General features: G+C 40.0%; 1 protein-coding gene and 1 long non-coding RNA gene across 4 annotated transcripts in view; one reads left to right on the top strand and one right to left on the bottom strand.

Moving 5' to 3' along the window:
* igf1ra (insulin-like growth factor 1a receptor) overlaps positions 1–22612 on the top strand; it is a 166259-nt gene that overhangs the window by 37224 nt on the left and 106423 nt on the right.
* Positions 8544–9210, bottom strand: LOC137488276 (uncharacterized). The gene is made up of 3 exons (XR_011007252.2): positions 9151–9210; positions 8765–8807; positions 8544–8667 (listed from the first exon to the last, which is right to left on the bottom strand). It is a non-coding gene; the product is annotated as an uncharacterized lncRNA (long non-coding RNA).

Raw genomic sequence — 22612 nt, 5'->3', positions numbered from 1 at the left:
TACTTTGTTTTATTTTGGCTAGAATAAAACCATTTTTTCTTAATATCATTTTAAGGTCAATATGTTTAGCCCCTTAAGCATTTTTTTTCAGTTGTCTACAGAACAAACCATCGTTGTACAATGACTTACCCAATTACCTTATCTTTAACCTAATTAACCTAAGTCTTTAAATTGCACTTTAATCTGAATAATGGTATCTTTAAAATATAGAGTAAAATATTATGTAATGTCATCATGCCAAAGATAAAAGAAATAAGTTATTAAAACTATAATAATTAGAAATGTGCTTAAAATTGTCTTTCTGAAATTAGGGAAAATATATACAGGGGGCTAATAATAATTAAGGGGGTTCAACTATATAATTGAGTCTATTTGAAGAGAAATTTGTTTACAGATAAGCATGTTGGAAATCTGTGTAATAGCACATTAATATCTGAGTAGATTTTAAACGAGCATTTAAATGAACAGCATTTATTTGATATAAAATCTCTTCATCAGTTTTACGCAAGCTTGTTTTTGCTACATTATAAAGTTTCTTTAAAAAAAGGTAAAAGCTAATTGTTTGACAATTCCCTTGCGATTCTGAGTTTATTGTTCACAATTCTGAGTTGTTCTTGCAATGTTAAGATAAAGAGAATTTTTCTGGCTACTTTGGCTTTTTCTTTTCCACCTCATTTTCACATTTTTTCTCTTCTGAGTTTACTACTTACCATTTATATTTCTAGCACATGTGACAAGTTATGAAGGGAGAATAATGATAACTCAGATGTGCTAAATCTCAAAAGGCAAAATGACAGATTTTGATTGTTTCATGTCTAAACTCAGAATTCAGAATTGTAAATCTCACAGCTAACATCTTAGACACAGGTGTTAAACTTAGTTCTTGGAGGGCCGCAGCTATGCATAGTTTAGTTCCAACAGATTTCCAACATGCTTATCTGTAAACAAATATCTGTTCAAATAGACTCAATTATATACAGTTGAACCCCCTTAATTATTATTAGCCCCCTGTATATATTTTCCCTAATTTTAGGAAGACAATTTTTCAACACATTTCTAATTATTATAGTTTTAATAACATTTCTTTTATCTTTGGCATGATGACATTGCATAATATTTTACTCTATATTTTTTAAGATACCAATATTCAGATTAAAGTGCAATTTAAAAACTTAACTTGGTTAATTAGGTTAAAGATAAGGTGATTGGGTAAGTCATTGTACAACGATGGTTTGTTCTTTAGACAAGTAAAAAAAAACACACCTAATCAAACTAATTTGCTTGTTAAGTTGTGGCATATGGAATACTGTTTCTGGGTCCAAGCTGCTACTCATTTGAATTGAGAAAATATTAGTTCATGACCCTTTTTTTCAATTAAATTTAATTCATGTTTATATAGCGCTTTTCACAATGTAGATTGTGTCAAAGCAGCTTAACATAGTTCTAGTAAGAGTTAAAAATCACTTACATTTAGTTCAGTGTGGTTTAAGTATTACTGCTGAAAGTTCAAACACTGAAGAGCAAATCCACCCAAGCACAAGACCTGATCTAAGCAAGCTGGTGGTGACAACAAGAAATGACTTTTTGGTCATATCACACAATAAAGTAAATTTTATATCAAATCATGATGTACACAACAGTCTCTGGACATGCTGCATGACAGACACCAATATTTGAACAATTTATAAAAAACTAACCATGGATATATACATTGCGATCATGATTTAGGAAAGTATTACACTGCTTTGTAAACGTTTATTATTGCCATTTGTGGAGTCTCCCCATGCAGTTTGATACAGTACTTGTACCCGGGAGCCGCTTCGCATGACGTCATGCTAATCAAACGGATAGAGTACTTTAGTCTTGTTTAATACCTACAGAAAGGAATGTTGAAGCAGGGCTGGAACCAAACTCTGCAGAGCTGCAGCCCTCCAGAAATGGAGTTTGACACCCCTGATCTAAGACTTCATGTTTTATATTGTGCAGTAACATATTACAATTTTAGTCTTTATATAAATATACAATTTTAAGTCTTCATGCTGAAATTGAAAATAAATTGATTGGTTAGAGAAAGGGTTGCAAATCTCTTTATTTTGCACTGTAGTGAAAACTTCTATTCATTTGCATTGTGGTAAAAACTCTTTCCTTTCCATGCTGTGTGTCTTTAAGAACATTAATAAACAAAAGAGTTCTGTCCCAGTAGCAATACTTGCTCATGTAAAATGTTAATTAAAACAACAATTAATTAAATAAAATAGTATTTCCTCATAAAAATATTAGCTTTATTTTAAAACACATATCATTTAAATAAGTTTTTAAAAATATATATCATATAATATATGTTATTTAACTATTTATATTTATAATATATTATTTATATAAAATGAGTCATGGATTTGGCCAATTTGAGCCACATTGGCCACCCAAAAGCACTCTTCTTGTCTGATGGCACCTGCTGTCTTTAAAACGCAAGTGTCCTGTCAGTTGCTCCAGTGATGGATTGCGTCTTTAATGGATGTGGTGTGACCTTCTGCTGTCAGAAAGAGGAGTTAGAGAGATTTGATTCCTGATTTGAAGGACCGGGAGGTGGTTCTCGAGACTCGTGCAGAACGAGAGGGCAGAGCAGCTGACAGGAAGGAGTTAAGACCAGGGGTGAAGTTACTCACGTATCTTTCTTAAGTATGGTGCCACCTGTCTTTCGCATTAGTTCCAGTGTCCCCGACTGCCTCCAGCACTGCCACTCTTCCGTTAGAACCTTTCACTTTTCACATGCCAAAGAATAATATTGTTTGGGACTATAAATTTATTGAGATTTCTGTGAGAAATGTAAACAAAACTGTGTTTGTGAAATCAAGAGGCATCAAGTTTTAAAAGGCAAAAATAATTTTATTGAAACAGAGATGTGCACAGTCTAATCAGCATACCATTCAACCATCTCTGAGAATTTATGTTTTATTATTCATTCATACACTTTCTTTACGGCTCAGTCCTTTTATATATCTGGGGTCACCACAGTGAAATGAACCACCAACTTATCCAGCATATGTTTTAAGTAGCGAATGCTTTTCCAGCTGCAACCCATGACTGGGAAACATTCATACACACTCATTCACACAAATACATTACGGTCAATTTTAGCATACAAAATTCACATGTCTTTGGACTGTGGGGAAAACCGGAGCACACAGAGGAAATCCCAGCGAACACAAGGAGAACATGCCAACTCCACACAGAAATGCCAACTGACCCAGCTGAAGCTCTTGCTGTGAGGCGATTGTGGTACTCACTGCACCACCGTGCTGCCCCAAGTAGTGAAGTCAAAAATATTCAAAACTTTTGGAAACCTGATGGAGAATTGCATTACTATGTGTCCAATTTTGCAGGCTATTGGAGTAGAAGCTCCTATGTCATGCAGCGCCCACTAAAAAGGAATGGGTTTTACAAGCCCTCATTCCTCCTTTCTGAATGAAGTGGGTAAGAGCTTCTTAAAATGTTTTTTATAGGTTAGGATAACTCAGTGGCACATCCTAAAAGCTAAAAATTCACACGTTCTTCGAGTGTGTTTGCAAGAGTACCAGTGTATGTCAAGTTATATGTCGGTTTTTGTGTTTCATGTTTAACGTAACGTTTACTTTTTTTTTTTTTTTTTTTTTTTAAGAATAACCACATGGCTGATTCATAGTATGTGCATGTGGTGTGCCTGAACATAAATAATATAGTTGAGCTCATTATTGTGTAAGAGCGTGTTGGAAATGTAAGGGAGTTCAGTGTCTCCACAGGCATGTACGTGCTGTGAAGATGAAAGGCAGCCATAAAATTACAAAGGAAATCATATGGAGTTACTCAGCTCATTGAAATACCTCTGATAAGCTTAATCCTTCTTTAACCCTTTCATGAGTTGTTGACGATAATACGATTTTCTCGTCTCAATATTTTTGCATCTTTAACATTCGGAGTGGATGAGCGAGACAGTCACGGTAGGAGAAACTATTTTATGAAACCTAAAATCAAACAAATTTTTAAAAAAAGCAATAAAGTGTCCAAGGGCAGAAAGTGTCATTTTGGGTATGCGCATTAAAAAAAACAGTTGATGGCAATTGCAAGATACTCATAAATTTTGACATTATGAAAATGTGCATAAAAACATATGTGCATCACTTAGTAGGATAAACTTTTTATTTGATAAGAAAAGATGCGCTTAAACTGCGATGGAAACATTTTACCAAACAAATTCCAGTATGTGCATTTAAAAAAGATCATGTGATTTTGTTGTAAGAAATCATGTGATGATAAAAATATGCTCATATGTTAATGACCTTCAGAATCAAGATTGTCTCTGCTCCACGTCTCACTCCTTCAAATGCCATCGCGTGTTCACTGCATGTCAGGATTGCCTTCTGAGGCGCAAGTCTGTAGAACAGTCATCTGAAATGTTATCATACAGTGTTATGCTGGATTTCATCAATAGTCTTGCATTTACTAACACAGACTATATCTGAAGTGTTTAAAAGTAATTCGGGTTTTCCTCCTGTAGGAAAACATCATAAGAACAATGCTTAGTGGCTCAATGTATTACAGCAGTGTTTTTAAAAGACTAAACACTTTATTGATATAGTTTACAACCAAGCACATGTGGTCAGAACACAAGTCGCAGGTGATAAAGTATTAAGTGTTTTCCCAAAGTAAAGTGTGTCTAAAGCCAGGTCCAAGCAAAATGCCAGCAGGTGTCTGTAGCTCCGCTCACTCTCCGCCTCTTTTCCCTTGTTTGGTATCCCGCCGTGAGTGCGATGACGCGCAAACAAAATGGTGACATTTGGCCGCGCTGACTTGTGGCTTCTTTTGCGCTCTTCAGAAACCTATGGGTGACATCACGGATACTACGTCCATATGTTTTACACTGCGAGGCAGTTTCGCAGTAGGTAGTGCTGTCGCCTCACAGCAAGAAGGTCACTGGGTTGCTGGTTCGAACCTCGGTTCAGTTGGCATTTTTGTGTGGAGTCTGCATGTTCTCCCTGCCTACGCGTGGGTTTCCTCCGGGATCTCCGGTTTCCCCCACAGTCCAAAGAAAACTTGCTGGATATGTTGGCGGTTCATTCCGCTGTTGCGACCCTGGATTAATAAAGGGACTAAGCCGATAAGAAAATGAATGAATGAATGGACGAACATTTCGGAGATAATGTCTCAGTGCGATTGACACAACGTGAGGTCAAATTTATTTTTTAAAGTGCGAAAATTATGTACTAAAATTTCATATTCAGTGTGAAATAACCTTTAATCGCAAAAAGAAAATCTGACATTGACAGAAGCCTTGGGTCAATACATACTCTCTCTATTTCTTTGTGTGTTTCTCGTGCTCTTATATCATATGTAGCCTGTCTGTCTTTGTCAGCATCCTGCTGAATGGGCACAGGTGGTAGTGTGTGTATGGCACAGATCCCCCTCTGCCAGATGGGGACTTCCTTGGCTGGTCTCTGCTTCTCATAGGAATCACCAGCTGGCACGTGACTATGCTTTCGTTTGCCAAGGGTGAGTTTCTGTCCATCTTTGGTCTGGTGGATGTGGATTTACATGGTTACCTCCAGCTCATTTTAGAAGGCTGTCTCAATAGATGTTGGCAAAGCAGACACATTTCTTATCTTTAGTCATATTTTTAGTTTTTGAGGGAAGCGACTCTGAGGGCATGCCAGATGTTGGATGCTTCATTAGAGAGTGATAATCCATTCTCATGTGTCCTTAAATATCCTGAACTTTGCTATGAGAGTGTGCGTCTATGTGTGTGGTGTTGACGGCCAGCCAGCGCTCTGTCTAGGACGAGATGTCTTCGTTTCCCACGGGAGAGAGTGCCGAACGCGGGACAACCCCACCATGCGACATAAAGGTCAGGAGAATCACAGCTGTGCTCCTGTGTTAGCGCACACACTTTCTCTAAGAGCCGTCTGCTTGGCCATTTACTGTGTCAGATAAATTTAGACGTTTTCTCGAGTGCAGAACAGCACAGCTATATCCACCGCTCGCTCAAGTGGAAGAAAGAGGGCTTTGTGGGTGTATTTCCCCCTCGTCTGCGGCCTTCGTAGTGTTCTTTTATTAATATGCTCATCAGTGATTTACAGAGTGATGAATGGAGAAGGTTCAGAAGGATTGATTGCACAGGAATCATCCACTTTTCAGACTGAAATTGTCGGAGATTTGTTTAGTTTGAGAGCAGATCTGTGGCCGACTGTGTTTTATGTGCCATAAGAATGAAAGCTTGTCGTACGGCTGCCAGTTAAATCAACAGCTCTTTTTTTAGCATCATTTTATTAATATCAGTACTTACGTCAAGTCCCTTTTTTGTGAAATATTAGTAGCCTTTTTTGTTTTAATTCTTTTTTTTGCTGCGCATATTTATTTGTTTATTTTAGTTTTACTTATTTTAGTTTAAACAATTAAAAAAATGGGTATTTTCGTGACATGTCCCGAAATGCAATTAAAAAGTTTTGAAATATGCTTCAAAACACAGGTGAGCAAAATAAGTAATATTTCTACCCCACTAAAGGTTTCTTTCTCATTAGTTAATAACAAAAGATATACGACATGACATTATGTTGTTTCTATGTCACTTCACACATGTGTTTGGTTGTGAGACATACTGTAGTTTGTGGACTGCATTGTTCAAGTGACTCAATTCCGATTGTTTTTTGTCATGTGGCACAGATCCGATATGGCCCATGTACGTGTAAGTAGGATCCGTGCCCTCTGCAGTGTAAGCAGGTAGATTGGATTTTCACCTGTCAATGCAAGTCATGCGTCATTAAAAACTATATCGAATGACGTCAAGTCTGACGCTTTCATTTCAGAACAGACTTCAGATGAGACCCAAATCTTAAATCTAATACACAAGGACTAAAAAAAGCTTTTATATTGTCATTTAGCACAACTATTTAAGATAGTTAACGAGAGCGAGAAAGAGCACAATATCTGCCACGGAACCAATATATACTATAAAACTATAGCATATATCACATGTATAAATCAAGCCATGAACACAACAATAAAACTGGTTTTAAAAAGGCCTAGATTAAAAGATGGCCAAATGAGAACTTTTCTGTCATAAACTATAAAACAACAACTTGTCAAAAAGAATTTAAACAAAAAAATCCCTCCAAACAGATTAAATACAGGAACGGAGAAAAGAGCGCCCCTTTATTATCAGCTGTCAGTCAGCACTCGCTCTTTTTTTTCCTGGTCATTGCGCCCTTGCCGTGTACTGTGTAAATGCAGATAATTGGATATGAGTCACTTTTAAAAGATGTTGTAAGCTGTTAATAACAAAATAATCGGATACAGTCAAAAATCAGAATTGACCATCAAGATCTGCAGTGTAAATGAAGCCATAGTTTAAGCACGGCAGCAACAGAACGCTACCCTAGGTAGTCATGCAATGTGAAAACATCTGAGCCAACTACTTTAAAAGTCATGCAGTTTGAGCTCAACATTACTCAACCTTCGCTTGTCACAAACTAGTTGGCATTTCTTTTTTCCATGGTTTCCGCTACAATCATTCTTCCATGGCGGGGAGCCACACCAAAATTCATGCTGCCACGGCTACATTACAGCTTCTCATTCAAAACATTCAGTCGTTTATTTTAAGTAGTGGGTAATAATTACACCAAAACTTATTAAAAGGTAAGTGAATTATAACAACTCAAACTTTTCTGTAATCGTAGTAGTGCTGTGCGTTATTTGTTTAACCCTTTAAGGTGACATGCTGACTGACTGACAGGTGCGTGATGCGTGAGGCCAGCAAACACGATGTAGCTTTCAGTTAGGGTGAACAGTTGGTAAACTATGGCTCTGCATACAACTGCTTTATCTTGCTGGAGTTTATAGCCGTTTTACACAGCAAAATATGGGGACCCAAAACAACTCTATGGGTGTTAATTTCAACCCTTTGAAAGTGTCTCATGGGGTCCACTCAAAACAGAGTTAAATCAACACTTTCAAAAGGGTTGGCACATTGACACCGAAGTAAGGGTTCATTTTAACTCTGGGCAGAGTTAAAATATGTAACTATATTTAACACCGCCTGGTGTAATATATTGTTATTTTATTCAACTCTCTTGAGTGTAAATATGGTAAAAAGGTCAAATAGACTGTAAATTACAAAATAAAAAACATTTTATTTGAAAACATTCACCACTTCAACAATTCATTCAGTTTTTAAAATGCAACAATGTCAAATATGCTTTAAATGTTTTATTAGTACAGACAGTATCAACAAAATATGTATGACCAGTGCTCAAAAAGGCTGTTTCAGTCCTTTGGTCCAAACTTGATATTTCATCAGAGCCATTTGAAAGTTCAATATATCGTCACTCATAGTTTTCTTCTGAACGCATAGTTTTCTTCTGAAATTACATTTTAAACAACTTGGCGTGCAAATCTTTCACTTCTGGTGTTTCCTTGGTCCTCCATATCAAACACAGCAGTTTAAATGAAGGTACAAATGCTGTAAACTTGTGTGAAAACAAACTGGAGCTAGGAAATCTCATCAAGCATGTCCTGTGAATGAAGTGCTTCCCAGCCACAGGATGACCTTTCTATCCATGACGATCGCTCGTCTGGTGGTTCCTGATGCACGGATATAGGGTGATGCTCATCTAAGAACTCTTCAAGACTCCAGCATGACTAAGAAAAATGTTTGAAAACAAATTGCAATCAAATTCTATGATATATTTAAAAGAACATTTAAAGTAAATTAAACATTCAAGAAATCTAAACTCACCTTTTTAAAATCTTCATGATGATCCACAGCTTGACTCTCCCAGCTGGTTGAGGTGACAGGATATGGAAAAGTAGAAAAAAAAAAACAAATATATCACTATTGGATCTCCAAAAACAATTAGGTTAACCACTATGGCTAGAACTGGAAAAACAGGCAGCTGTCTGTCCAGAATCCTGAATTTAACACAACACTTGGAGCAAAATTTAGAGGAGCTTAAAATCTTTTATATCATTTAGTGATGCTGACTTCCCCAAAATATTGGCCACAGTGTAAAAAATATTCATAAATTTACAGTTTTCTGTAAGCGTGTGCGTGCATGTGTGTGTGTGTGTGTGTGTGTGTGTGTGTGTGTGTGTGTGTGTGTGTGTGTGTGCGTGTTTCTTTACCAGATTCAACTTGTTAGGCCCTTTCAGGTCCAGTATTGACGCCTCCTTTCCAGGAGTCTAGCAGATGTTTCAGGTCCAAATATAATCTAAAATATTAGGATAAGCAGAAGAGGAAAAGTGCAAAGCAAAGAGCAAAACATTATTTAAGGAACAGTTCACCCACAATACAAAACTTATCACCTTCATGTCATTTGTTATTCTCTAATGCTCTAATACCCTCTTAGCTTATTGTGAAACAAATACAGAACTTTTTTAAACATACCTTCATTATTATCACCACATATGACCAAGAAGGTGTGCTTGGTCATTTCACCAACTCTGGAAATACACCATCCGTCTCTAATCAGCCACCGTCACAGGGTCTTGTGTTATTGTATAGAGAACTGTGGCTGTTAAAAAAGAACAACACATTAGTATCAAACACATATGCATAACCTTCAGATAAAAGAGATAAACATCACAAAGTATGCCTCACACTTTTTCAGATATCTTTTGATTCAGATGTTGATTATTGATAATAAATCTACAAATCAAACCTGTATCATCATTAGGCTGCTCAAATATTAATCAGTTGATTAATTTTACAGACAGGTGGCTGTTTACAACGCACTAAATTGCCTTTAATAAAACGGAAATGTTGTGTACAGTACATGCTAAGTTTAGCCTATAGTTTTAAGCACAATATCATGTGGGAGAAAAAGCTTGACTAAGATGTTCCTGACTACAGAAATAGCCTAACTTACTAACGTTAGACATCCCGAGTTGGGATAAGTCATTTTCGGGGGATACAGAGTTGATTTGCGGGAGGTAACGTAACGTTAGCGGGAGAGATGAGTACCTGAAGAGCAATGAGATGAGTTGCGCGCGACGTACCTAAAGAGCGGTGGGGGTGACTTGCGCGCGACGTACCTGAAGAGCTGGGAGGGATGCGGTGGAGAGGGGTGTGCAAAGTGTTTAATGACCGGGCGGGAGACGCGCGATTTCCAGGAGATTATCATTCATTTGCGGGCATCTACTTGGGCATCTGGGAGTCTCTGTGCATTAACGTTACGTTAACGTTAGTCCCGCAACTTCCAGGAGACTTCTGTAACGTCAAATGTCTGATAAAGTGCAAACGCGGTCATTTAAAGACATTAATGTTAACATTCCGACTTTAATGGTTGTCAACACTTAATATAATTAAAGCGTAACTGTTACGTTATCACACGAGTCTATGGACTGACGGACGGCCACGAATGAACCAGTTTAAAAGGGCTGCGGTGTTTAAAATAACCAAATTAACGTAAGTTACACGAATAACAAACAATCATATGTTTCAGTCAGGAAGCCTTTTACAAGTAAGCATGTTCATTTACTCACCAGATATGTTTTAGAAACTCCAGAGCTCATGGAAACCGTCCTGTGTTGCCGTTAGCATCCGGGCAGAGTAGGCTAGGCTGCTCTGGGGATTCCCTCGCTAGTTTGCTTCGAATTAAAGGAGAAGTGTCGATTTTATTTTACAGATGGGTAACAACGCACAAAATAGCATTAAGCGTGACAGAAATGTGTTGAACATGTAACACATTTGATGTTTTTATGCACTATGTATGCGTGAGCATATATAAAAACATTCTTGAAAAGAAGTCAATAGTAATGCAGTTAAGCTAGATACACAAACGACCATGAATGAACCGCAGAAGTTTAAAATTGTCACTCCATTCTAAAGTTATTAACTTAACAATATGTTTACAACTGTATTTCTTTAAAGAAAGTCAGTAAAATACCAACATTTAGGTAGTTTGACTCACCAGTTGCTGTTCTAAACCTCAGATGGAAAATGGCGTCTGGAAAATTCTTCAGTGACTGGGGCTGCATGAATTCCCGGATGTTGGAAATAACACCACCAAGTGTTGAAAAGATAACTCCTTGATTTCGCACTGAATAAAATCAATTCTAACTCTTATTATATTCATTTATCAAAATCTAACTCTTTAACGTCAACACGTTACTCTGAAATGCTTCAACACCGAGAATTTAACTCTGATGAATTTGCTGTGTACTTTACCTCAGGATGCAATAACGCCATTCTGTAGGTCTGTTAGAGACGTTTAGAAATATTCCTAGCAAATCTAATAAATGTTGGAGTCATACTTGTTACTTAAACACACTAACTCCCACTTCAGCAGCGTTTTTTGAGAGCGCACAAGACAATCTGCACTTGAGCAGCGTATATTTGAGGGTGCGCAAGAAGTTTTGTGCACGAACAGAGGAAATCGACGCTCGAGCTCAGAGATTTACAAGCTCGTATTACATGAATGCAATTTTAGCTTGTAATACTGCGCTCACGACATTTGTCAATGAAATAACGCCACAGATAGTTGGTAGATCTGTGTAAAAGGCCAACAGAGTCTGCCGCCAAAGCTGGAAAATTTCCTAGAGGAAACACTGTCTTTTATTGAACAGAAAATTTATTATTTTGTACATCTTCAATTTTGACAGCAGCAGTTGCCTAAAAGCGAAAGAATCAGTCAAAAAGTGTGCTATCAAGGATATTTGACCTATAGCTGCGCAGTTTCATTCCCAGTCCAAAACCAATCTCTGAAGTGGCCCTTCAGCAACTCTTTCCAACACTTTACACATAAATCAGCCCCTGGAAAACAATATTGCTTTGGCTTTATGATGTCGTTCTGACATCAGTTCCACATTCATTTTAGTAGCACACAGGATTGTATCAGTATTGGGCCTCAGTAAATATTGATCAAGCTATCTCGAGCCCAATAAATTTCATGGAGCAATCTTAAGGTGCTTCTGGCCATTCTTATATGTGGTGGAGTATGGGGTTGCCAGGTCTATTTCGAAATCTCGCGAGATAAGACATGCAAAGAAACCAAGAAGATAATGCAGTTAAAGCATCCTGTGTACATATACCCATCCAATCCCCTCTCGTCTGTGTTTTCTGTCAACCATTAGCTGCTCGGGGGGCCGGAGGTGCATTAGCTGCCTTTCATCTATGTTGGCACTTAAGTTTGAGGGTCGACTATGCAGGCAGATAAACACACTACAGACCTTTGAAATCTGCTTCTTCTCTATCATCAATTACGAAGATGTAGTTTGGTGTGTGTGTGTTGAATGAGTTGATGTGTATGTGAAATCTTATGTATTTTCCTCTCAGATAATAAAAAGTTCACGTCAGTGTACTTATTCTTTCATATTTTACCTTATTATTACTTTTTATGTTGGTTATTTCTTTGATTTTTAAAAACTGAAAATCAATATTCACCCTAATTACAGTTGGTCTTATTGGGAATGATGGTGTTGTTTGGTTTAGTGTGTAGCAGAGGCCAGCTGGTGAAGTACTATGCAGGTAAACCTCACTCCTCTGAGCTCTAAAAGGTGCTCCCACCCGGAAGGTCGCCAGTTCGATCCCAGCACGGATTGGGTTGGGTAGCATAGGACTGGCGGGGCTACATTGGTGCTGTGACTTGGACGGTGAGTGAGGTTTAGGGGGGTGATTATAGCAGAGGCAAGCTAGTAAAGTGCTGTGCAGGTAAACCTCACTCCTTGGTCCAGGCCATGGTCTTTAGCCTCCTTGTCAGAGCAACTGTCTCACATGCGGATAGTCGCCGGTTTGATCCCAGCTCAGAGTGGGGTGGTGGGGTTACAAGTGCAATGGCAAAAATAGATTGTTTTTGTGATATTGTATTCTGAATGTAATAGATCTGTTTTGCTTCATAACACACTTCATTTTCAGGTGATGTCACAAAGTCCTCTTGAGCCCGGGACACACCATGCAGTCCTGTTTTTTTATGTGAGGCCATGCCTTGTGTCATGCGCTTCTGTCTATTGTATTGTCCTACCTTTCTTGTTAACCCATTAATATTTATTATGTTCACCTATTTGTTTGCCAATTATTTCTCCTTTATAGTCTCCTCACGTCTGCTGTCGTGTGCCAGTTTGTTTTCTTTTCAATATCTTGTCTTGTTGTGTCCAGTTCTGTTCAGCCAAGCTTTTCCCTGCCAGCCCAGTTTGTTTGTTTAGTTGCTTTTGTTTGTTTGTTTGTTTCTTTCTTTCTTTCTTTCTTTCTTTCTTTCTTTCTTTCTTTCGTCACATTCAATAAATGTTATGCATCCTTGCTGAATATAAAAAAGTTTGAAAATAACCTTCTGATCCTCAAACTGTTAAAGTATCAGTAAACTGTATTTTATCAATATATGTATTCATTTTTATTATCGACTGCACAATTCTCTTACATTATTGTTTTGAAAACCACTCCATAAATACATTTTCTCTGTTCTTACTGAATGTTTTTTTCCTCATGTGATATGATTTGCATGCAAACCAAGCCAAACATGTATATACTTGTAAACAAGCTTGGTTGGACATTCCTTTCCCTTTCACTTGCTTGACGTTTCACAGGCACCTTTGGATACGTTCACTTTTGTATGTGTGTGTGTGTCCCCATTTCTAATGTAAACACCCTGACACTGTTTGGAATGGGAACAAATCTTGTGCTGCTGATATAACCGAGTAGGTCTCCCTCCTTACTTGCTCTCCGCCTGCTGCCGATAACATCCCAGGTTGACCACATTTCTATTTTTATTTGTTTTGAAACCGTAGAGAAAGGGCACCCTGAGTAACACTCCAACTACAGCATACTGTTAGCGTTTTAGCATGCCTTCTCCATGAGCAATGAGGATGGCAGATTTCCTTAAAAAGCACGTGTGGTCTAAATGAATCTGTTTACGTCTTCTTTTTTTTTGCCCTTTCTGAACCGTCACACAGAGCGGTTTACCTTCCAGCAGACCCTTCCCCTAAATGGCAGAGCCGAGAGTGGCAGCCATTACGGCTACATGGGAGTGTTTACATAAAAATCTAAAGCACAGCTCCAAATGTGGCTCCCTGAGCTGCGACCGTGTGGACCGTGTTTGTGAGTTTGTGCAGGACAGAGTCAGCTTTGTGATATTGTGATTTTTAGATTTTTTTTTTACACAAATCAGTCATCTTGCCTGCAAAATGTGTTTTCCCGTGGCACATATTTACCCTCCGTTCTTGCTTTTAACTGCGATTAGCACAAGTTGATTGGCTGTTTGGCAGGTCCATAGATGGTCAGGCTGTTCCTGCATAAATGGGCGATTGTTGCAAGTCGATTATTAGATTAAGCCCCATCCCTGACCTTTCGCCCTCCGCCGTTTCCTCTGCTTGTTAACATCGGATATGCGACAGATTGCCATCTCTGGACTTTTCATTCAGCGCTCGGATAGGAATCCAGTGCAGTGTTGTTTCTCCCATATGGCCTGTTAGCGTCTCCTGTCTGTGTGGCAGGGATCAGTCGCTGCCTGCAGGGGCCGTATTAAATCAATCTGTCATTCACATTCACCGGTTTGCATACGGCTCCATCATACTGCCGTAATCCAGGTTATAATGGCCTCAAGCGGAGGAGAGGAGAAAAAGGAATGGATAAAAAGATAGATGTGAGAGGAAATGACAAGACACTGAATCATAAAGCAGGTGTTAGACTTCAGAGGACGTGTATCAGGGTTTCCACTGTGCAATTTTGCAAAGCAGCCCAGTGTGACTCTGGGCCAACTGATTTATTTGCCTCTGCATTTTAAAGGGGTAGTTCACCTAAAAATGAAATTTCCTGTCATCGTTTGCTCACCCTCGATTCCATTTAAGCTTGTATGCTCTAGAAAACATCTGTTAATAAACAATTTACTGCTTTGCTAGTGTCTTTTTGTTTATTTATGCTTTTAAATTGCACTGTGGTACATTTCTGGATGCTCTATTGGCTGATGTTGACAATTTAACTCTGAATTATAGCTGAATTATATATTTTTGACAAATAGTTGTTGAAAACAATATAGTCAAACCCAAACTTATTCATAACCCTATATACAGTTGTCAACATGTAAAGTGGATCATCACCTTTCATCAAAGTTGTCCTAAAACTATTCATTCTTGTCCTAGGACACAGGACTGGGTGATACAGCAATAAAAAAATAAATAAAAATCACAATATCATGTTTCATATCATTCGGTATCAATTTTTATTGTTTTTTTTTTTAACAATCCATTTAGGAATATTATTATTTTTTTATTTATTTAACCATTTTATTTCATTTTATCAACATTATCAAGCCAATTAATTTTATTAGTCAAAAACAAAAATATTTCAGCAAAAATATCTGATCTCTTTTTATTAAAATAAACATAAGTGTTAATGAGACTCTTAAACTTGTTCAATAAAATGTTACAAAGAGTGTGCAATAGTAAAGTTAGATCAACATCTGTAAGGTGTTAAGAATAATAAAACAGTAAACCTCAAACTCTGTAAACAAATATGATGATAATCAAATCTGAGCTTTCGAGTAAAGAAACTAACCATCATTATTTAAATACTGCAACATTACAAATTGTGAAGTTGAACATTTATATTACCCCCATGCAAAAAAATCTTTCAGATGGGGTCTAGTGGTTGGGATGCACAAGAAAAGAAACCAAAAAGCCACTCTGGCAACATTCTCACATCCTTTTATATTTACAATTATCTCACTGCTGCTATACGGCACGTATGTTTGCATGTGTTGTTATTCTGACTTGAAGTGGCCATGACACAACCAAAAACTCTCACGTGAACAGCATAAATGCATGGTTTCCTTCCTTTTCAATGCACTTTGTGCTGTGTTCATGCTCCCCTAAGGTCTTTTCTGTAACTAGGCGACCATCAACCGTTTTTTCAGAGGATGGCAAATGGACAAATCATTGCTTCAGCTCTGATACAAGTTTATGGAGAAAATGAAAAGGCACTGCAGTGTTTGAGTATGCTGTGTTTGTTTGAGGTAATTAGTCTGCTGTTATTACTGAAATGTGTATATTCCATAGAAAGTGTGAAGCAGATTGGTTAGATCTACTTGCATGAATTGGAATGTGCCCGCAGCATTCTAGGTGCGAATGGAAGATATGTGCATCGCTACCTATTTACGCCGCAAGTTACGCGCCTCCATTGGAAATGACAAACTTATAGCCTAAGCTTATTGACATTCTTTCCAAGGTGCGCACTTAGTAGCCACATTTTAATAAAACTATAGTGCTTCTTACCAAAACTTCGTACCAAACTATTTTTTTATTGTCATTGACAATGGTGTATGATTTTTATCGCCCAATTTTGAAAAACATTTTCCATTCACTTTGAATGTTAACTACTTTATGTATATCAAATAAATGGTATATATTGATATAAGTCAGTACAATAACATAAAGTTCACATGACCAACATAGACAATGTTTTGTTTTAAACTACTAAAAATGGCAATAAATAGGAGTATTTATTTTTTTTAAATATCAAAAGTTGTCACAGCACAAATCAGCGTTCTATGATGCAATACGAAAGAACAAATAAACAAGAACAAACAAACATGAATCACAAAATACAGCAACTGTTAATTAACAGAAATATTGACGGTGCATGTGCAGGAACACAAAATTGAGGGCTGTGTTATGTTTTTTTTTTGTACAGACTTTAAGGAAACTGCTGTGTTTTGGGACAGTGGAGAGAGTCTTTCATGTGGAACAGCAGAGGATGGTTTCCCAGTCAGAACATTTTGTTTCGCACAGCCGTTGCTATTGGACTAGGCTTTACTGTAACAGCAGGCCATGTGGTCAATTGAGGATGCAGCCGACGGGCTGTGCCGATTGGGTTTGAGAAAAAAGTTTAGTGTTTTCTTCTGGTCAAGCAATCAGACAACACCACGGATCACAGGAGAGTTCTTGGTGTTCCTGTGGAGAATTTAGTGCAACCTCAAATATGACATTTCATTATATTAATAGATATGAAATCATGCTTTTAGGTCATAAACAGGGATAAATCATGCAACCAGGTTTAGTGTAGCGAATTTCCCAGCATTAGATAAGCATTCCTATACTGTAAATTGCAGCAGTATGGATGTGTTTATTACTAGAACATATGTGTATGTTTGGAATATGTATGGAATGTTTGTGTAAAAATGTGTTGGGCGATAATCTTGTCTGTTTTATCTGATTGACTGCAGTGGAGGAAACTAATGTAATGTTCTCTTACACCATGACTCACCTTGCATAAAAGTTGTTTTGAAAAAACTAAGCCTAATAAACAACTTATCCCATATCATCGTCATATCATAACGAAGGCGATAGCTCAAAATCTAATCACTCAATTCAATCACCATACAGGCAAAAAAGAATGAATAAAACATGTGCACAACTGAACTTTGCTACAAAAACAGTGCAAGCAAAATAAAGACGTTCACTATTATTATATCTATATAAATGCTTTATATTTGGTTGAATCCACAGAAAATAAATGTCTAACTGATAAATGTCTAAACAGTATTACAGTTTAGAATGAAGTTATGTATATTTAACAATATTGTCTGGCAAATATCATGCAATAATATATGTAATGAAATGAAACCTGAGTGATTATGAACTGCTCTTTGCTCTTGTACAATGTGGGACCACTAAATATATTGTTCTTCATGTTACAGACAATGTTAATGTTAATATTTCATGTTAACATACATTGACAACATGCCATGTCAAAATGAGCTCTTCTTTTTCAAGAAGTGAAATGAAATGTCAATCACCGAAAAAAAACTTATTTGCTGTCAGTAGCACAATTTTTCTAGTAGCATTGGGTGGCAAAATGGCAGTGATGTTATGGAACAAATTACAAATAACCAAATTACTAAAGAATGTTACGTTTTAAACACATGCACGAATATGATTTAAACCCATCAACCTTGCACATCGTAATACTCACTACTCTTGAGTACTTTTAAAAGGGCTACTGCTTACTCATACTTTGAGTGATATTTACAACAGATACTCTACTTTCACTATGTTTTTGGGCAAGTAATGGTACTTTTTTTAGAGTAAGATTTTCAGTACTCTTTTCCGCACTGCCAGTTGGATACTAGGGATAGGGGTGTGACGAGATACTTTCTCCACAAGACAAGACAAAAGATTAGGTTCACGAGAACAAGACAAGATTTTTACAGTATTTAAAAAAATCTTCAATCATGTAATACATGAATGGAACATATTTTATTCAATTGAAAAAAAAGACAAATTGCAAAACTATTTAGGTGCTTTTTTAAAATCAACTTGTAATGAATGTTATTTTACTTCTATTTTAATGATTTCTATGCAGTAAAGTACATGCAAACGCTGCAAAATATTTGCTAATATATGAATGGAAAATGGATTTTTAATCAACTGGAGAAAAATCACAAAAGGTAAAAGAATTCAGGTGCTTTTTTTTTTTTAAATCAACTTGAATGTTATTTTACATTTATTTTAATCATAAAGGACATGCAAACACTGCTAAGTATTTAGCTATAAACGCTACTGACTGGCTTCTTCGCTGTACAATTTCACATGAGAATCAAACTCCTTTCCACAAATTGAACTCATGTCAATTTTGGTTTAATATTTTCAACAGTTCCACTTTCATTCAGTAACAGCTTCCTTTTTTCCAGACAGCATTAACGTGTTTGGTGACGATGATAATGACGATGACATGGGTGTATGTGTCTCCAGGAGTGTGTGTGTGTGTGTGTGTGTGTGTGTGTGTGCGTGCGTGCGTGCGTGCACTCTGAGGTTATGTGTGTCTGTGGTCCTTTACTGACTCGATGGGTGCAAAGAAGTGTCAAACAGCTGAGTGTGTATGTCTTAGTTTGACACAAAATGCAGCTAAAAGTTCTACACAATGGTAATAGTTTGATTACGGCATTTACACCTCTGTACTGCACTTCAATAATGCTACTGAAATAGGAAAACTCCACATGTCTTAATTCCATTAGTGTTTATGAAAGTTATGGCTTTAAGCATACATAAAGTGCTATTCCATCTTATGTTATGAGCCGTGGTTAATGTGTGTGGCTACTTTTGAACGTGGCAACTCTTGAACTCAGGTGAAGAAAAAAACGGTTACGTCACCCGCGATTCCAATCCAATCCTGCCTCCAATCTTTAGTGCTAAATTCACCTTCACGCTCCATCATAACATCGCAGCTAACAAGACAACTTTTCACTCCGACGTGAAATCTCATCATGATTTAGACTCATGAGATCTCGTAGCTCGAGATCTTGTCACATCCCTATAAGGATCTGCAAATGATCACATGATCATTCAGGAAGCATTCCAATTAATGGATTTGGCACCCAAGAAACATTTTTTACTAAAATTAATGTTAAAAAAACATTTTTTTTCATTGAAATAATTTCTTCCTAGATTCATTAATACATTTTAACAGAAAAGCATTGATTTGAATTGTTACTCTTCTGTAAGACTGAAAAATGCATTGTCCCTTTTTAATCACTTTAATGCATCTATTTCATTAATAAGAAAAACAACCCAAACAAAAAAGCTATCTAACTGCAGTCTTTTAAAAAGCTCCACCAAGCCATTAATTTACAGTTTTGTGAAGCTTAGAAACCAAACAATCAACAAAACATCCTATTACTCCTTGTTTGTTGCACCTGTGACTGTTTAAGACATTAAGGTTTTCGTATCATTTATCATGTCTGGTTAGAGTCAAAATGTGACTACATTCTCTAGTCAACTTAGCAGCCTGGGAAATTGGTCAGAGGAATGTGAAGAAAAATGCTCCTCCCCATAAACTCCCTCTCTCCCGATCTCTTCTCACTGTCTGTCCATGCTCTTCTTGGTCTTTGATTCAGGTTAAACAAAGAGTTGAGTTATGGTCATTATGACCAGAGCACTATTTTAGCCCTATTTGCCGTAGGTGGGCTCCTGGTGTCACGTTAGGCGTGATCAAAACAAAAGCAAAACAGGAACAAAAAGATTGTGGATTCAAGTGCAGATTTAATAGATTTTAAGTGCAGAAAACGGTGACTAAAAAATACAAAATCTCAAAAATACAAAGTAACAAATCAACAACAAAACAAGACAGATAACACGAACTAGACTTTGGCAAGATCAGGAACAAACTTACTAGGAGCAGGAAGACAAGGAAGACAACGACGCGATGATAAACATGGGTGGAATGGTAGAATATATAGTCCAGATAATCAACGGTAACACAAAACAGATGTGATGACAGATCAGTGTAGGTGTTCCGGTGTGTGCGCGGGGCATGTATGAAAATGTAGTCTTTTTAGTGAAGCGCTGCAGTGCCTAAAAGTCCCAGTGCACTACAGCGCCCTCAGGTGGTCACTGACGGATGTGACATTACCCCCTCTCTAAAGAGCGGCTTCCAGACGCTCCCAGGGGGGGGGGCAGAGCAGAGCAAGAACAAAGGGAGGGATGGGAGGGCCAGATCAGGGCAAGTCTGTGCTTCAGGCGCCCCGGCAAGAAGCCAGGGTGCGGCCGGGGAATCCGTCCCATAGAGTGGGGAGGACCACCAGGGAGGGGCGGGAGGGGTGATCCAAGGATGATCCTGCAGGAAACACAAGGCAGGGGGTTTTAGGAGAGCCGGCTGGAGATGCAACTGGACTGGAACCGGCGGAACTGGAGGTAGCTGGACTGGAGCCGGCGGGACTGGAGGCAGCTGGACTGGAGCCGGCGGGACTGGAGGCAGCTGGACTGGAGCCGGCGGGACAGGAGGCAGCTGGACTGGAGCCGGCGGGACAGGAGGCAGCTGGACTGGAGCTGGCAGAGCAAGGAGCCCGAGCGAGGTCGGCAGGGCCTGGTGCCGGACTGGGGCCGGCAGGGCAAGACGTCTGGGTGGTGCCGGCAGGGCAAGACGTCTGGGTGGTGCCGGCAGGGCAAGACACCTGGATGGCATTGGTAATGGCAGTAGCCGGGCTGGGACCGGCAGGGCGAGGAGCCTGGGTGGCGCCGGCAGGGCGAGGAGCCTGGGTGGCGCCGGCAGGGCGAGGAGCCTGGGTGGCGCCGGCAGGGCGAGGAGCCTGGGTGGCGCCGGCAGGGCGAGGAGCCTGGGTGGCGCCGGCAGGGCGAGGAGCCTGGGTGGCGCCGACAGGGCGAGGAGCCTGGGTGGCGCCGGCAGGGCGAGGAGCCTGGGTGGCGCCGGCAGGGCGAGGAGCCTGGGTGGCGCCGGCAGGGCGAGGAGCTTGAGTGGCGCCGGTAAAGCCAGGAGCCGGACTGGAACCGGCATTGAACTGCGCTCTGGGGCTGGAGCCGACAGGGCGAGGCGCCTGGGTGGTGCCGGCAGGGCGAGGAGCCTGGGTGGCGCCGGCAGGGCGAGGAGCTTGAGTGGCGCCGGTAAAGCCAGGAGCCGGACTGGAACCGGCATTGAACTGCGCTCTGGGGCTGGAGCCGACACTGGCGGGCGCTCTGGGGCTGGAGCCGACACTGGCGGGCGCTCTGGGGCTGGAGCCGACACTGGCGGGCGCTCTGGGGCTGGAGCCGACACTGGCGGGCGCTCTGGGGCTGGAGCCGACACTGGCGGGCGCTCTGGGGCTGGAGCCGACACTGGCGGGCGCTCTGGGGCTGGAGCCGACACTGGCGGGCGCTCTGGGGCTGGAGCCGACACTGGCGGGCGCTCTGGGGCTGGAGCCGACACTGGCGGGCGCTCTGGGGCTGGAGCCGACACTGGCGGGCGCTCTGGGGCTGGAGCCGACACTGGCGGGCGCTCTGGGGCTGGAGCCGACACTGGCGGGCGCTCTGGGGCTGGAGCCGACACTGGCGGGCGCTCTGGGGCTGGAGCCGACACTGGCGGGCGCTCTGGGGCTGGAGCCGACACTGGCGGGCGCTCTGGGGCTGGAGTAGTCCTGTTCCTACGCCTCCTCCGTCTGGTGGTTTGAGAAGGAAGAGCATAGTTAACAGCTTGCTCTGGAGCTGGAGCCGACACTGGTGGGCACTGTGGGACTGGAGCAGACACTGGGGTTCCACACAGTTCAAGCAGGCTCTCTAGAGGCTCAGAAAAAGGTGCTCTTCGGACAGCCCGACGCGGATAAGGCCGTAACTCCAGTCCAGCCTCTTTTCTCCTTCCCTTGGATAAATCTGCCGGCCCCGAAAATATCCCTCTTTGTTGCTCACCACTCAGGCCTCCCTCCTGAGGGTTCTCCTCCTTCAAAGCAACAGAGAGGGGAGAGCCGGAGATCAAAAGAGCCACCTCGATGAACCGATAAAGGTTCCAGTCATCCTCATAAGGTGGCATCTGAGAACGGACTGGTTCCAAAAGTCCTCCCCGAAAGAACATCATCAGCAAAATATCACTATGAGAGCTCTTCGGGGCTAGCTCCAAAAACTCCTTTATATAACGCTCCACGGAGCGGTTACCCTGCTTTATACGCACTAATCTATCATCTGCTGAATCCATCTGTTGATCGCGTCGTTCTGTCACGTTAGGCGTGATCAAAACAAAAGCAAAACAGGAACAAAAAGATTGTGGATTCAAGTGCAGATTTAATAGATTTTAAGTGCAGAAAACGGTGACTAAAAAATACAAAATCTCAAAAATACAAAGTAACAAATCAACAACAAAACAAGACAGATAACACGAACTAGACTTTGGCAAGAT

This window comes from Danio rerio, chromosome 18 (genome assembly GCF_049306965.1).
Source record: "Danio rerio strain Tuebingen ecotype United States chromosome 18, GRCz12tu, whole genome shotgun sequence".
Lineage (NCBI taxonomy): Eukaryota > Metazoa > Chordata > Actinopteri > Cypriniformes > Danionidae > Danio > Danio rerio.
This window is presented reverse-complemented; position numbering and strand designations above follow the sequence as displayed.